Raw genomic sequence first — 14,685 nt, forward strand, 5'->3', positions numbered from 1 at the left:
CCACTGCTGGTGTGCTACGTGGTGAGAAGGATCTCCACTGTGACCCATCTTATGCCGGACAGGAGCACGACTGCGTCAGGGAGACCTGAGCTCACATCTCAACCAGCTGCTCCATCCCAGGGCCAAGCTCAAGCTGCTCCTGTGGCTGTGGGGGCTGCCATAGCCTGTGTTTGCTGGAGGAAGGAGATGCAGGAACATCTCTAGCAACAACACAGAGACTCGTAGATGACAGCATCATCCACTTCCCAGTGTAAATAGGCCTTCAGGGATCAGGGCAATAACTCAGACAGACAGGATCAATCTTTCTTCTCTTGCTGGAGATGGTGAGGAGCAGGAACAGAAAGATCCTGCGCCCGCGTTTGGCATCAATCAAATATGCATGGAAATAGTTTGGAGGAGGTAACAAAGCAGTGGCAGGGATGAGAGGAAGGAGGTGCTCATGAATCACAAGCCAGGCGTGAGAAGGCAGTGGTCAGCTGCGTGACTGAAAGCACCAGCCTGAAGCCCACTCCCTGCTCAGTTGAACTACTGGTGACCCAGGGAGCGTGTGCATCGTGCCCAGTGTCGTCCTCCAGTACTGCCCAAGGAGAGTGAGATGCCAGAAGGTAGCCACCGTGCTGACGGGCATCTCCTCCTGGCTGCCTAATGGGCTGTGCCTGATTAAGAGGGAGCCATGTCGGACACCCCAGGCGCTGTGGATGAAGTGAGGAAATCCACCTGATTTGATCCTGAAACTCTCTGGGCAGATTCCGAACAAGGAGAGACTGGCAGCACCATCCTCGTCCTTAAGCTCCACAGGGCCACTGTGCACAATGTGCCCTCAGGAGCTGCTTCAGGGTGACGCTGTGAACTGAGGCACAAAAACAGTGGGGTGACTAGACCAGCCAGCACTTACAAGTCTCCCTCCAGCCTCTCCTGCTCTGGCCCTGTCGATCTGCAGCCATGCATAACCTCCGTGCTCTCCCTGGCTTCTCCCACATTAGTTTCACACCACAGCTTCTCCCTTCAGCTCTGCCAGTGCTTTGCACGTGGGCTACAGCATCGCTGCACGTCCGTGCACTTTTTGCATTCTGCCTGCTCCTGCGTGCAGCTGTGGAGGAACTGCAAGATCAGGAGCTGGTGGAGAAGTCTTCACGAGAGCGTGCGCTGGTGACAACTTCCTGATAGAACAAGTGGGTTAACAGGGACCTTCTGTCAGTGGGAAGTGATTCCAGGTCCCTCCATCAGGCTGCTCCCCAGCAAAACTTGCACTCACAGCCCTGCCTTGACTCTGCTCCAGCTCATCTGCAGTCCTGCTGCTGGGACTCTACTCAGAATGAACGTTTTCTTTCTGATTTAGCAAGAGAAAAAGCTGCAAAGGTAGACTGAAATCTTGCAGTTGCAAAACACTCAATCTCCATCGAACAGTCATTTAGATGTAAACACCCTCCTGTGAATCCTGAGCTACTGACAACAGAGGGATGATGGGGATTGGGCTCTTTATGGCATAAGGCTGTGCTTTATTTACCTCCCTCGGCAATAAAATCCAGAGGTTGTTCAGCAGCAGCAGTTCAGCAGCAGTTTCTTGTTAAAACTGTCGCACTCACCTTTAATTTTATTTTAGGTGTGTGTGTGCTTTCCTCCTCGAGCTCCTGGAAAGCCACCAGGGTTGGATGCAATAAATCCACGTTTCCCAGGTGATGTCAGTGGTGCAGGGCTGATTCACATGGGTGCCGGATCTGTGCTGCCCCATGCACTTGACTACCTGGTACAAAACGATAAGACTTTTGGAGGAAGCAGTTATCGAATGAGGGCTGAATTTGTGATGAAACAACGGGATTATTGTGATACCCGTGAAGAATGACCTCTCAAACATCCTCAGTGCAAGGGCACTGCTGAGGTCACCAAATCTAACCCACATGAGGGACCTCTCCTGTTTACCTTCAGTTGCAGAGGTCTTTGCAGCCGTGCGCAGCGAGAGAGTGTACATCTAACAGGAACGTTTCAGTTCATCACTTTCCATTAAGAAAACCACACACAGAGAGTCCAAGTGCCTCTTCAGTAACAAATCCGCTGATGCAATCAAGTCCTCCTAAGTGATGTTGTGATCATAAACCTTCATCCAGATTTCACCACTCCCGCGCCACCAGACAGCAATTAGGATGAGTGGCCAAACACCCACCAGAGCTACGAGCACGAAGAACCTTTGTTTTTGCAACTTGAGGCTCTCAAGCATTCGACATTAAGGCACAGCACCTGCAAACCAGCGAGCGTTAGAAATGCTGAAGACAAAGAGAAAAGTTTGGCATGAGCCCGTGCATCCAGGAAGAGGGGTAAAGGGAGAGAGATGGAGAATTGCCCCCAACCGCCAGCTCCAGGGAGGGGCCAGGTACACAAAAATAACCACGACTTGGGAATCTCTGTACCTATGGAGACACGAGGATGAGTCACTCATCTGTGCGATGATGGTTTGTCGGCTTTCTGTGTCCTCCAGTCCTCAATTTCTCTCCTTTGGCGTTTGTGGCTATATTTGTTGAACCATTTCCAGCTGCTGTGCAGCAGGGCTCAGCATACAGCACCTGACACGTGGGGCATACCCTGGTACCTCCAGATGGTCCCTGCTGGCCGTCACCCTGTGCTGTGCAAGGCTAAATGCTGCAGTGCCTCTTTGCATGCTGCACAGGAGCTTATTTTAAAGGGGACTGAGCTCCAGCAAACCCATTTTGTGCAGGTTAGAAGGCATTTGCAGGTGGCAGTGTTGAATCTGGACTCCCATCCCATTGCTCACGCGACAATTTGCAGTTGAAGACAGAAATTGCCACCAATAAGAAGGCCAAAGACTCTGTGTCCCCATTCAAGGCGGCTCAGAGAAATGCAATGAGCAGACATCAGTCTGAACCATCCGTCCTTGTAATCCCCCATGTTCTCGTCTTTCTCTCACCTCCAGAAGAGATTTTTAAGGCAGACCTTGTGCCTTTTATAACGTTACAAAACTGATGTTCTCCTGGATTCAGTGCTTCATGCAACAGCAGAGCGTGAATGCACATCCCTCCTCCCCACCACCCAGGATGCAGTCGGGTTTTCAACAGTACGAGCAGGTTGCCTGAGGATAGCCTTCCTCTGATTCAATTATTTATAGGAAGAGGTTACAAAAATGTACTGAAAATGACTTGAGATTAGGTGAGGCTTTCTTCAATAACAGGGAGCTGTCTTTCTCTGCCTCTATCGATTCTGCGGTAAATAAATAAATATATATAAACACATGAAGTTTACAAAAAGTTCTTAGCCGTTTTTTTTTTTAAAAAATTTTCTCAAGCTTCTGAAAACTACAGCTTCAGGGAAGCAAGAGATGTGATCCAGAGCTTGAAAATCAAATGGAGCTGGTGGGTGTGAGTGTGGGTCTTGGCAGAGCTGCAGAACGATGCCCCATGGTCCCGCACGGCAACTCTTTGCCCTTCCAGTGGCTGCTCAACCATGACCTCCCAGCGATGCTGGAGGAGTTCCACTGCCATGACCACACTGCTTTGCTGGCCTAAACCTGGACAGTGACTGGGACTAGTCCTTATGAAGGGCGTGGTGTTGCTCATTTCACCAACCACAGGCATGAGAAGGAGGATTTTAGAGGTTGATTGGTGGGTTTTTTTCTATACTGACTCCTGGCGTTGGAGACGAGCTGGTTATCAGACCAGAAGCCCAGCAAAGAACCAAAGAGTCCTGCTGCTCCACCACCAATGATTGCAGCTTGGGGATGTGAGTTTCAGTGCAAACTTTCAGCTGAAGGTTATTTAAGTTTTTTTTTAGCAAACAAATCTTTCAAGGAGAGGATTTTTTTTCCTGCCACTGTTCTCCAGGTTTAAAACATCCCTGGGGGAGTTTGCCTCCCCATCCCACTGGAATCAGCTGTCTCACCTGCCAGTTTTGCCATCCTCTGGGTGTCTACAAGCTAAAAATACCTTGTGTAGAACCAACCTGCCACACATTAGCCCCCGGCGATGGGATTGGTAGGTGCTCACGCGCTGCAGCGATTTGCCTGAGAGTTCCACAAACAAAAATGAGTGTGATTTCAGAAGTGCTTCCCTACGAAGCTCCTCCACAGCGGGCAGGGAAGGGCTTTTAAAGAACTCGGGAAGTTCATGCCAAGAAAACAAGTCTCAGGGTGGGGTGCACTGGTAGCTGGTGCTGGGTTCTTGTCCAGTGCAGGGCTTGGATTTATTTCTGCTGCTCAACCCTGAGGGTTCGATCTGCGTTGTGCCCGTGGATGATTGTGGTGAGTACAGCTTGTTTTTTGCATGTAACACTGATTGTAGTGAAATGAGGGTGATTCAGGGAGATACTGTGGCGCTGACCTTCAAAGTTATCAGCACTAAGGGCGAGTGCAGGGTCTCTACATCCTGAGGATTCCTTTACAACAGGTTCATAGCACTTTTGTGCTCCTCTGATCTATTTTAGGTGGCTGTTGGAGTGGAGATGAAATCTCAGGGGAATCAGAGTGCTCCATTTGTTAATTAATTAACAGGATCTGCTCTGGCAGCAGAGGGGTGTGGGAGCACCAGGTTGTCTGTGACTGCCAGCGTGGGTGAAATGAGACCCATCCCACCCAGAGTACCAGCAGTCACCTATTGGGATTTTTCCTATTACCAGGGGGAAAAAAAAAGGAGTTTTTTAAATTTATGCTGCTGGACAGAGGAGTTGACTGCAGCAGCCAGCAAAAGCAGCACTGCTCACTGCAGAATGATGGCACCAGTTCCACGTCACAGTCACTCCTGTCGTCACCCATTTAAAATGGTAACAATTGCTGACAACAAGAGATGCTCAAAGTTCACTAAATACTGTATTTTCTCTGCTTTTTACTTTGTTAGCAGAAAAGTGTCTTACAATCTGCCCAGCTTATCTGGGTCCATCTGCTCCGACTCTTGCCAGCTCTGCCTGGGCTGACGAACGTCCCAGACCCCAGTGAGGAGGCAGCCAAGGAAGATCATCAAACTGGGGCTGTGGAATAAGCCTCAGGTGTGACCCAGCACGTCCCGAATCTGTTGTCATGCAATCGTCCCTGTGAGAGCTCATCAGGTACAGAAGAGCAAAGCGTCGGTAAGTGGTGAGAACAGAAGCAGTTGGTTCCATTGTGATTTAGACAATTTAGTTGTCACAGAAGATAAAGAGGTGACTTGCATACACTGGATGAACATTTTCAAAGGTGAAAATAGCAGATTCTGAAAAGCTTTTTCATCCAATAGAAAGGAGGCATAGCAAGACACCGAATGGTTGAAAGGTAGGCAGACACACTGACATTAGAAACCAAGCATGAGATTGAAGACAACATGTAGAATTACCTCTGTGGTTTGCACAGCTTTGGAGTCGATCATCTGAAAACTCTTGCCAAGAAGTCTAAGATAACCTCTGCCAGAGAGAGGCTGGCACAGAAGTGACATGCCAGGCACCTCCTGTGAGCGTACCTGGTCCCAAGTGTCACAATGGAGCGTGTAAGAAAATCCCAAGGACCAGACTGTCACCTGCTTGTCCAGTTCTCAGCTCACGCCTTGAGGTCGACTTCGTAGTCTCTCAGATGAGTAGGGAGAGGCTGGAGACTAAAGCTCTCAGGACTGGGTATGTTGGCTTGTTTTCCTTCCCTGCTTTGCTTTGACTCCCTGAACAGTCCCATCTGGCTTTTCTGAAGAGCAGTGTTACCTTGCACTTTATGCTTTCCTGGGGATCCATAACAAACATCCTTCAGTCGATAATGAAATAGCAAGGAAAATTAGCAGCACTTCTGCCACGAGCTCAGAGCCAGTAAATCCCAGAGAAATGCCACGGCACGCACATACAGACACCTGCTGGGACTGATCCCCACGTCTCCCTTCTTCATCTTTATCTCTTCACCTGTAGCTATTCTTCCTGTGATTTTGAAGGATGTCCCTGTTATACCAGAGCCACAGCAAAACCTTTGTCAAGTGGCCCAGCAGTAGTGGTTTGTGTCCCCAGCCCTCCCTGCCAGGATGGACACGACTCATTTCAGACCAGTGGCTCCACAGGAAATCTATTATTTCCTATTCTTCCACTGAGTGATGCTTCTCTCCCTACATTGAAGCTCTTCAGGGGAGCGGATGGCTCCTCCATGTATTTCTCACCTCAAGGAGACATGTGGCAAAGATTTAAAATCATCCAAGTATGTGGTTTCAGCTGCTTTGAGGTGAAAAGCCAGTTTTCTCTTTCAAAAGATGTTTTGGCACTACTGGCTAATGAAATAAAGTAAACATTTAGAGGCAAACGGACCAAGGCAAAAGGAGACATCATGAGTCAGTGAACTGTTTGGCCTGATTTGATTACTTTTCTTCTTCCCTGTTTAAGAAAAGGTCCTGCCTTCCCATCCTGATTTGGAGCCTTAGCATACCTTGAACATCCAAACTGGTGAATTTTTTCCATCTAACCTTAGAATGAATCCATTGCTGTAATGCGCTGTGATTTCTGCTAGGGCTACAGTGTCTTACTCAACAGTTACACAGGGGAGGAGCAAGTGTTTAATTCCTCCATCCTGAGGGGCAATGAAAGCTGCTGCAGGACAGTGAGAGCTTTAGTCTCAGTTTTTGGCACAGTGGAGGGTTTAAAATCAAGAGCAGGGAAAATCTCTAGGAGGGAGCCGCGTCGAGCTCCAACGAGGCAGATCCAGCTGGCTTTGTGATGAGTCAGCTTCAGAGAGATAATTGCAATCTCCAAATATCAAGGGATGTTGCTGCCAAGGAAGGAAAGGAAATATTTATGGTGGAAGAGAGTTCAAAGGCAGCGTGGCTGAGTCTGCTTGTGTGAAAACAGAGGTGGGATGATCCAGGCTGAGCAGCAAGGAAAAGTATCAGCCTGTGAAGTTAGCCTCCTGAGTGTGGAAGAGGTAGAAACTCCATTATCTGGGATGCTCAAAATTACACCAAACAAGATCTGAGTGAGTTCCCTCCAGGGAGCAATCCTGCACCAGCTGAGACAGATCTCTCCTGCCTCCCCACCTCGGCGTTTCACTACAGTTTCTCATATAACTGCAGGTGTCGGAAAGGAAATTATTAGATCCATGTCCCCAGCGGTCCCATGATGCCTCCCCTCAATCACAGCTACGAGTTCCTACACCCTCCTGCCAACAGGCAGGGAAAAAAAAAAAAGAAGAGGCTTTGTAGAGTAAAAGCCTTGCCATCCAAAGAGAGGGAAATCGGAGCCTCAGCTCTTGACTGATGAGCCTGCAGCGAGCAGCAGAGAAGGTGCCCTTTGCTTTCGCTGCCGGCTTTCCTCCAGAAAAAGCCACAGAAGGAAGAAAGCTCCACCATAACACAGCTGAGATGGACAGAGTTCAGAGAGCTTCCAGATCTACCCAGCAGCTCCCTCCTGTGAAAAGCAGAGACTGTTGGGCACCTCTGTGCTGTAAAAGCCTGATGCCACTTTGCTGTGACTCCTGCCCACCTTTAACTCCATGTCCCTGGGCTGTGCCATATTCTCTGCCCCTTCCAGGTCCCTCCTGCAGCAGGAACGGCTGTGTCACCTCCCTGCTGTAGCCGGACCCAGTGTTTTGGGTGCTGCCTGGTGGGTGGTGGTGTGGGAGGACCTCAACTCTTTATGTTAAGAGAACTTATCCCATTAATGCCACAGCCATCTCTGCTCTTCTGGTCTCCCCACGCTCCCTAGGGACTGCTACACAGCGTGCTGGCATCAAGGCAAGTATTTGGTACGTGACTCCGGCAGAAGATTGGATCCTCATCCCCATTTTATCCAGGGAGGACCTGAGTTACAGAAAAATTACTTGGCTGGATTCATCCAGGTCATCTCAAGCAGATCAGAGATGGAAAACCACACTTCCCAGCCCTGAGCAAATAACCCAGTCCACAGATCCAACATCCCACCCTGTTTGCCAACCACTGTATTTTTATTTGCCCTTTCTTTCACAGAGAAGTTAAATTACCCATAATTACAATTCAGATTAGACGAACTATGGGTTCTTCAGCCATCAGCATGAGGAAAACCAGCTGGAAAAGAAAAGGTGCTATCAGCTATGTCAGAGATTCAGATTGATTTTTCTCCCCATGTTCCAGAATATTTTGACACCAGAGTGAGACCAAGTGATGAGAAATTTTCATCTGAGAAGAGCAACTGTTTGCTTTAAAAAGGTATAAAGCTGCTGGAAAAGAGATTTAAATTTGAAGTGACCATTTAGCTATAACTGCGACTTTGCCAGCAATTTGCTACAATGTGGGATGACTCAGAAATACAAAATCAAGGGGAAAAATCTCTTCCTTTGTTCAAGGAAAAAAAAAAAAAAGATGTATCCTTCTTTAAAATCTAGCTGAGAGCTCTGCAATACTAGGTTGAATTCAGCTCAAAAACTGCGGAGAAAATACTCCTGAGTACCTGGTCCCAGTCCTATTGCTGCCTCCCTCCAACTGTTAATACTTGATCCTGTGATTCACAACAGAGGGGCATAAAATGCGGTGTGTAAGTCAGTAAAGAGATAGATAAATCAACTCAGAAAATCACCTGTGCACTGTTATTTTCCTACACCAAGCAATGTTTCAAGCTGCCGCTTTTCCAGTTGGGCAGAAAGTGCTGTATCCCCTGACCAGAGGAGCGTGTTTGGTTTGCGGGTTTCTGTGCAAGGAGGGTAGGTCTAAATGAAGAATGTGGACCCCATAAGCCCAAAAATGCATCTCCCAGTTGCTCCCCAGTTTGTGACTTTTCTCCCACTCCATGTGCCTGGCACGCCAGCCCCCATGGCCATGGGCCAGAATTTAAGCAGAGCCTTGTGATCACACAAGCAGCGTGTAAGAGCTTTCCACCCAAATGCTCCTCTACCATCCATAACCCACTTACTGTGTTAAAGACTCATCACAGCAATAAGCAATGGGGATCTCCTTAAGTGCCACCTGTGAACGCTAAAGATACTGCTCTTGTAACGCTGCAAGAGCCTCTTTTGCAGATGACACGAGCCTGAAAACTGAATTCACCCAAGTAAATATGCTGCAATGAGAAAGCTCCGCTCCATCACACTTGGCAGAGTCACCTGCAGTCGTCATGAAAATAACTCGGTGAGGATTTAAAAGAATTTCTCTGAAGAGCAGGGAACAGCCTTGACTCTGTCCTGGAATACCCCAGGTGCCACCAGACCAGGACCGGCCGCTGCAGCTGCTCCTCCCCCCTGGGACCCAGGGCTCTGTCCCTGTCTCTACCACCTAAAAATCATAAACCCTGAGCCTGGGAATGGCCTGGCACACATGGCCCCGCTCACCACCTCTCTCATGAAGATGAATGATCTTATTTGATGTGATGACACAAGCCAGGATCTGGGGCCATCTCGCAGCTGCTTTAAGGACGATGCAGAGCATTGAGTCCTCCCCCCTGGGACCCAGGGCTCTGTCCCTGTCTCTACCACCTAAAAATCATAAACCCTGAGCCTGGGAATGGCCTGGCACACATGGCCCCGCTCACCACCTCTCTCATGAAGATGAATGATCTTATTTGATGTGATGACACAAGCCAGGATCTGGGGCCATCTCGCAGCTGCTTTAAGGACGATGCAGAGCATTGAGTCTGACGTGGAGAATAAGGCATCGCCCGCATCTGCAGAGAACGAGTTGGAGCAATTGCCTTGCCGTGTTGATGACACTTAAAGCATTTACAACCATCCCCCTGCCCAGTCCCCTGCAATGAACAGGGAAGCTGCAGCGTGCAAGGGCAGCAGCAGACCCTGACATGCCTTTGGAGGACACCCAGGGAAGGGAATGGGGGATCACCACCCCTGCAATCCACGTGCAGAGCTGGGCAAAGCTCAGACCTGAAAATCTTCCTATCTGAGTGCAAATCGCTGCTGCGCTTTTGATTTGTTCTCGGCTGACTCTGTTCATAAGCATGAAGGAAATCTGCTTCCCCTCTGAACCAGAGACACCAGATGTGGCCTTTGGAGGACACTCAGGGAAGGGAATGGGGGATCGCCACCCCTGAAATCCAAGTGCAGAGCTGGGCAAAGCTCAGACCTGAAAAGCCAGGAAGAATCTACCCCAAACACCAACCAAAATGCAATGTTGCTCCCACTCCTGGGAAACGAAATCCCCACACGAGAGAACTGTGGTTTTCTTCATTTGGTCAAAACGTGTAACTCTGTAATCAAAGCATCACATTCTGCCTCGCCTGCTCCCTGGCGGTGATGGGGGCACTGGGGCTGTCTCAGCAAAAAAAATTTCTAAAGGAAATGTCTTTCAAAACAAGCCTTTGCGATAAGGACACATCCATCTTATCAAAACGCCTTGCTCCCTGGCTTATTTTAAAAAAAAAATCTGCCCAGATGTGCGCTGTGAATCTGAACCAGGCTGCATCACCCAGCAAAGCCCTGCAAAGGGCAGGATCGGAATTCAGGTGTTTGCTACCCTCTGCTGTCCTCCTCCTGCTATTCCACCTCCCTCTAGCCGAGACCACTGCCATTTTTCCTTCTGTGTCCCTATGTCACCTGTCAGAGAGGCATCACCCTTCCCATGAGAAGACGCTGAGCCTTTCCAGGTGCCTTTGGGCTGAGTCTGCTGCCCACCTCAACCATCTGCTCCCCCAAATCAGTCCGACCCATCTCCCAAACTTTATCATCACCATATGCAGAGCAATTCTGCTTTTTCACACCGTCCTTCCTGCTTCCCAGATGGCTCCCCTGTCCCTAACCCTACCCTTGTGCATTGCTCACAAATACGAAACCACCCGTGCACAAGCCGGACTCTGAGCCGGTGGGCATGGAAAGCCCTTCTGCATATCTCAGAGAGTGGCCTGGCATCACCAGGGTTAATTCTGAGGTGGCATCAGTGCAGCTCCTGCCTTTATCGACAACCCTTGACCCTCCCCAGAGGAAAACAAGCCAAGAGATAAATGCCAGCCTTCTTGCTTTGGTGCCCACATTGAATATTTATCACCACCGAGGTTATTTATCACAAGGAGAGAGATCAGGGCATAATTTTTTCCTAATGAGCCGCGTTCAGCTGACGCCTGATAGGATGGGAAGTGTGGAATCCCTTTCTCTGATGTGGGCTCTTTGTGGCAGCTGCCAAGCTGTGTCGTTCTCCCATGGGAAGCCGCTGCCTGTCCCAAGGGCTGGGGGTTTCACAGGAAAATAAACATGACTCTGAGCTGGTAACACAGGTTGTTGATTGTCTACGATAACCAGAGCAGAAAACGTTCCCAGAGCAGAATATAACCATGAAATCATCAGCCTCAATTTGAGACAAAGAGACCTAGAAGCTATGATGATGTTTCTAGGCCGTGCTCCTTGGATCCGGTCTTGCTGTTGCTCTGGGTTCAGTAGGAGCCCAAAGGATCTCTTCAGAATCGTAAAATCATAGAATGGCCTAGGCTGGAAGGGACCTTGGAGATTATTTAATCCAACCTCCCTGTCATGGGCAGGGATCTCAAGACATCCATCTCTGGCCTCCACGGGCCCTCAAGGGCTGCAGAAAGGGGCACGTTCCCTTTGTGCTGAACAGCATTGGGGTGTCATGACCGGGAGCAGCCACAATCATAGAGCGTTTGTTCCTCTTCTAGCCCTCAGCAGTTCCCTGGATGCCCTCGGGGAGTCCCCAGGGCACCAGGGCACCTTCTCATTCGGTGCTGAAGCTGGTGAGTGTTGTGTTTGACAAATTTAATCTCCCCCAGAGATCAACTTTGGGCACCTCTGTCTCCTTGTGAATCTAGACTTAGATGTATCTCAGCCTTAGCCAGATTTAATTTAATTTCTGGACCAATGGGAGGTCATACAGACTGAGATCCTGTGAGATCTGCCAGCAGTGGAGAGGGAGGGACAGTGCCAGAGGCGGAAAGCAGATCTGTGTTTGTACAGCACGAGAGGATGCTTCTCCACCCCTGGGCATTGCTGCAGTTCATACAAGCTGAGGGAAAGCGAAACCTCCTTGATGCAAAATGCCCAGAAATCCCAGATCCCTCCCTTCGAGCCATGTACAGATGCGGAAACTACTGAGTCGCTTCGTATCGGTTCTTATTTATAAATGGAGTTTGGATGTGAGGGTAAGTTGCATCTCTTTTTTGGAGGGAGGAAGGTTAATTCCTAGTCAGAACAATACAGGCAGTGATCTTTCTCTGTCCTTACTGAGGCAGTGCTTGCGCTCTCAGTGAGAAAAGCAATTGAATAACAAATGCTGTAAGATGGCAAGAAAGTGAATCTGTATTCTCGGCGTTTTACTACAGATGACCCAAGTTCAGCTTCATACGTGAGCCTGAATTTTGCATTTCAAGCAGGGATCCAAGCTCTTTGCTATGTAAGAAGGGTATCCCTTCCCCTGATGCTGCGGCACACACTTAGTGACTGCTAAACACATTTTCTGAGAAGTCACAAACAAATCCCTTAATGAGCTGATGAGTCAAAATGAATGGGAAAATAGGAAATTTCAGAAATGTCACACCTGCCTCAGGTATTTAGCCGGGTTCCCTCAGGAAATGAGCTCCCTGGAGTCATTCAGTCCGGCCTGGCTGGCTGCCCTGTTCGTAATAACTTCTGAACACGAGTTTCACTGAAGTTTGACAAAATGGAGATCTCAAAAGGTACGTGTTTAGTAAAAAGAGGTGATTGGGGAGAAAATCCACAGCTGTGCCATGACTCAGCCTGCATCAGCCCCATGCCATGCATCGGAAGGAAACCTTCACCGGCTCTTCTTGCACAGGGCTGTGGTTGTATCCCAAGCGATTTCAGGCCAGGCTTGGTTTATTTTTGCAAAAACTCAGAGAAATTGGAGAGCTGGAGTTGTAAGGGGAGGTGTCTTTTTTTCTTTCTTTTTTAAAAAAACCCTAAAGATTCATTCATCCCCACACTAAACCTTCTCCATAGGCACAGCCTGAACACAAAACCCCTTAGAGACGTTTGCTCAGCCCTGCCCTTTCCTTCAGCTCTTGCCAGGAAGAAAGGGCGAGGCAGCCCTCTTTGGATGTGGTCCCCACCCCTCCTAGCCATGGGGGTTTTAACTGATTTTCTCACAATTTTGTCATTCTGGGAGGGCAGGGAGGGAGGGCTGCCTTCTCGTTTCACGATTTTCCCCCAGAGTAATTGCTGGTGCTCTCTGCTGTCTCTAAGTTGTTGCGTGCTCTGTGTTTCCATCGTATCTTAGATGAAGTGGTGGGTGTTTTCTGATTTCTCTTTTTTTATTTTTTTATAACTTGTGCTGTTTTCACATGTACCCATTTTTTTCACAAGCCAGTAGGATGATTTGAACATATTCACCCAAAAAGCACTTCTCTCTCCAGCAACCTCACCTCGCCTCCAGAAACCCTGGTACAAGTGAGAAGGAGTTTTTAGCTTTACTCTTCCCAAATTTCTGGCTGTCCGTATATTTTAACTACTCGCTTTTAGTTCTCCGTGGACAATCATAGGAACCTATATCTTATTTCCAGGACAAACAGGAACATTAAGAAAACACACCCTTTTGAAGAGATTCCAATCTGAACCAAGAGATTCCAAACTTCCTGCTGGAAGCTGTAGGCTGAGCTCTTGTTTAGGATACACCCAAGCTGGCAGAAAGTCTGACACACACACACACCACCCCCCAGGGGTGCTCTGCTTTGTTCAGCAACCTCTGTCATTTCTCCTTCTGAGACTTTGGTGCATGCATTCTCTCCTCAACCCCACAATTTCCCATGCTTTTTCAGACATCCTTCACAGTCAGTTCACAGAATCATAGAATCATAGACTGGCCTAGGCTGGAAGGGACCTTAGAGATCATCTAGTCCAACCTCCCTGTTATGGGCAGGGACGCCTCCTTTCTAGGTACCATCCATAAATGGAGAACCTGGAGCCTCTTTCTTGAGTTATAGGGCAAACTCACCCTCAACCTAGGCTTTCTGGCTTTTCCCTGCCTCTTGATCTGCTAGGATTTCCACCAGAAAAAAACCTTGCATAGCACTCTGATCATCTATCTCCTCCTCCTTCCCTATGATCATCTCTCCTACCATGTCTCTTCTACAAGGATGTCCCCAGCTGTATTTCCTCTAGTGCCTCCTGCCCAGAGGGTCCCCAGAAGAAGGGTAACGTTTTCCACAATGCCCAGACCTCGTGAGTGTGATCATGACGGGCAGGAGACAAGATGCTGCCTGGCCTGTGAGCCATCACTAAGGTGACAGGGAGAATCAGCAGATTCCTCATTGCCATGGTAACAGGACATTCCACACTGCAGGGGCAGGATGCTCTGGGATCTGTGCCGGTCAGACCTTGGGGAACCAAGGGTGCACTGGATCCCAGGCCTGATTCTTACCATCTTGCCAGCATTCCTAGCCATCAGCCTTCTCTTCATCCTAAAATCTGAGCTCCTTCTCCCAACACAGGCCATTTAGGGGGGGAAGTTTACTGGTGTTGAGTCCTCCAGCTCTACATTCCTCCTTGGAATAGGAGATGAAGGAAAACCTGAGCCCATCACTGTGACACCAGTGTGAGGTGGCAGGCCACCAACAGCTGGGATGATCCTTGGCTTTAGCTCACACAGACGTATAGGGAGTGCTTGGGTATGGCCCTGGGGAATCCTGGCCCGAAGGGACTGGTGCTGGGTGGCTGCGGGGCTCTGGTGCTGGTTCCTGCCACTAGATTCCCATTTTTCGTTATGGGCTTCTGTCTCTGTAGCAGTTCTTGTTACCGATTCTGTTGTGAGCACCAGATGTCATCTCCAAGAGCTTCCAAGATAGCAGGAAGCACCACAAGGATGGAGACAG

The sequence above is a fragment of the Apaloderma vittatum genome, unplaced genomic scaffold (assembly GCF_000703405.1).
Source record: "Apaloderma vittatum isolate BGI_N311 unplaced genomic scaffold, ASM70340v1 scaffold943, whole genome shotgun sequence".
Classification (NCBI taxonomy): Eukaryota; Metazoa; Chordata; class Aves; order Trogoniformes; family Trogonidae; genus Apaloderma; species Apaloderma vittatum.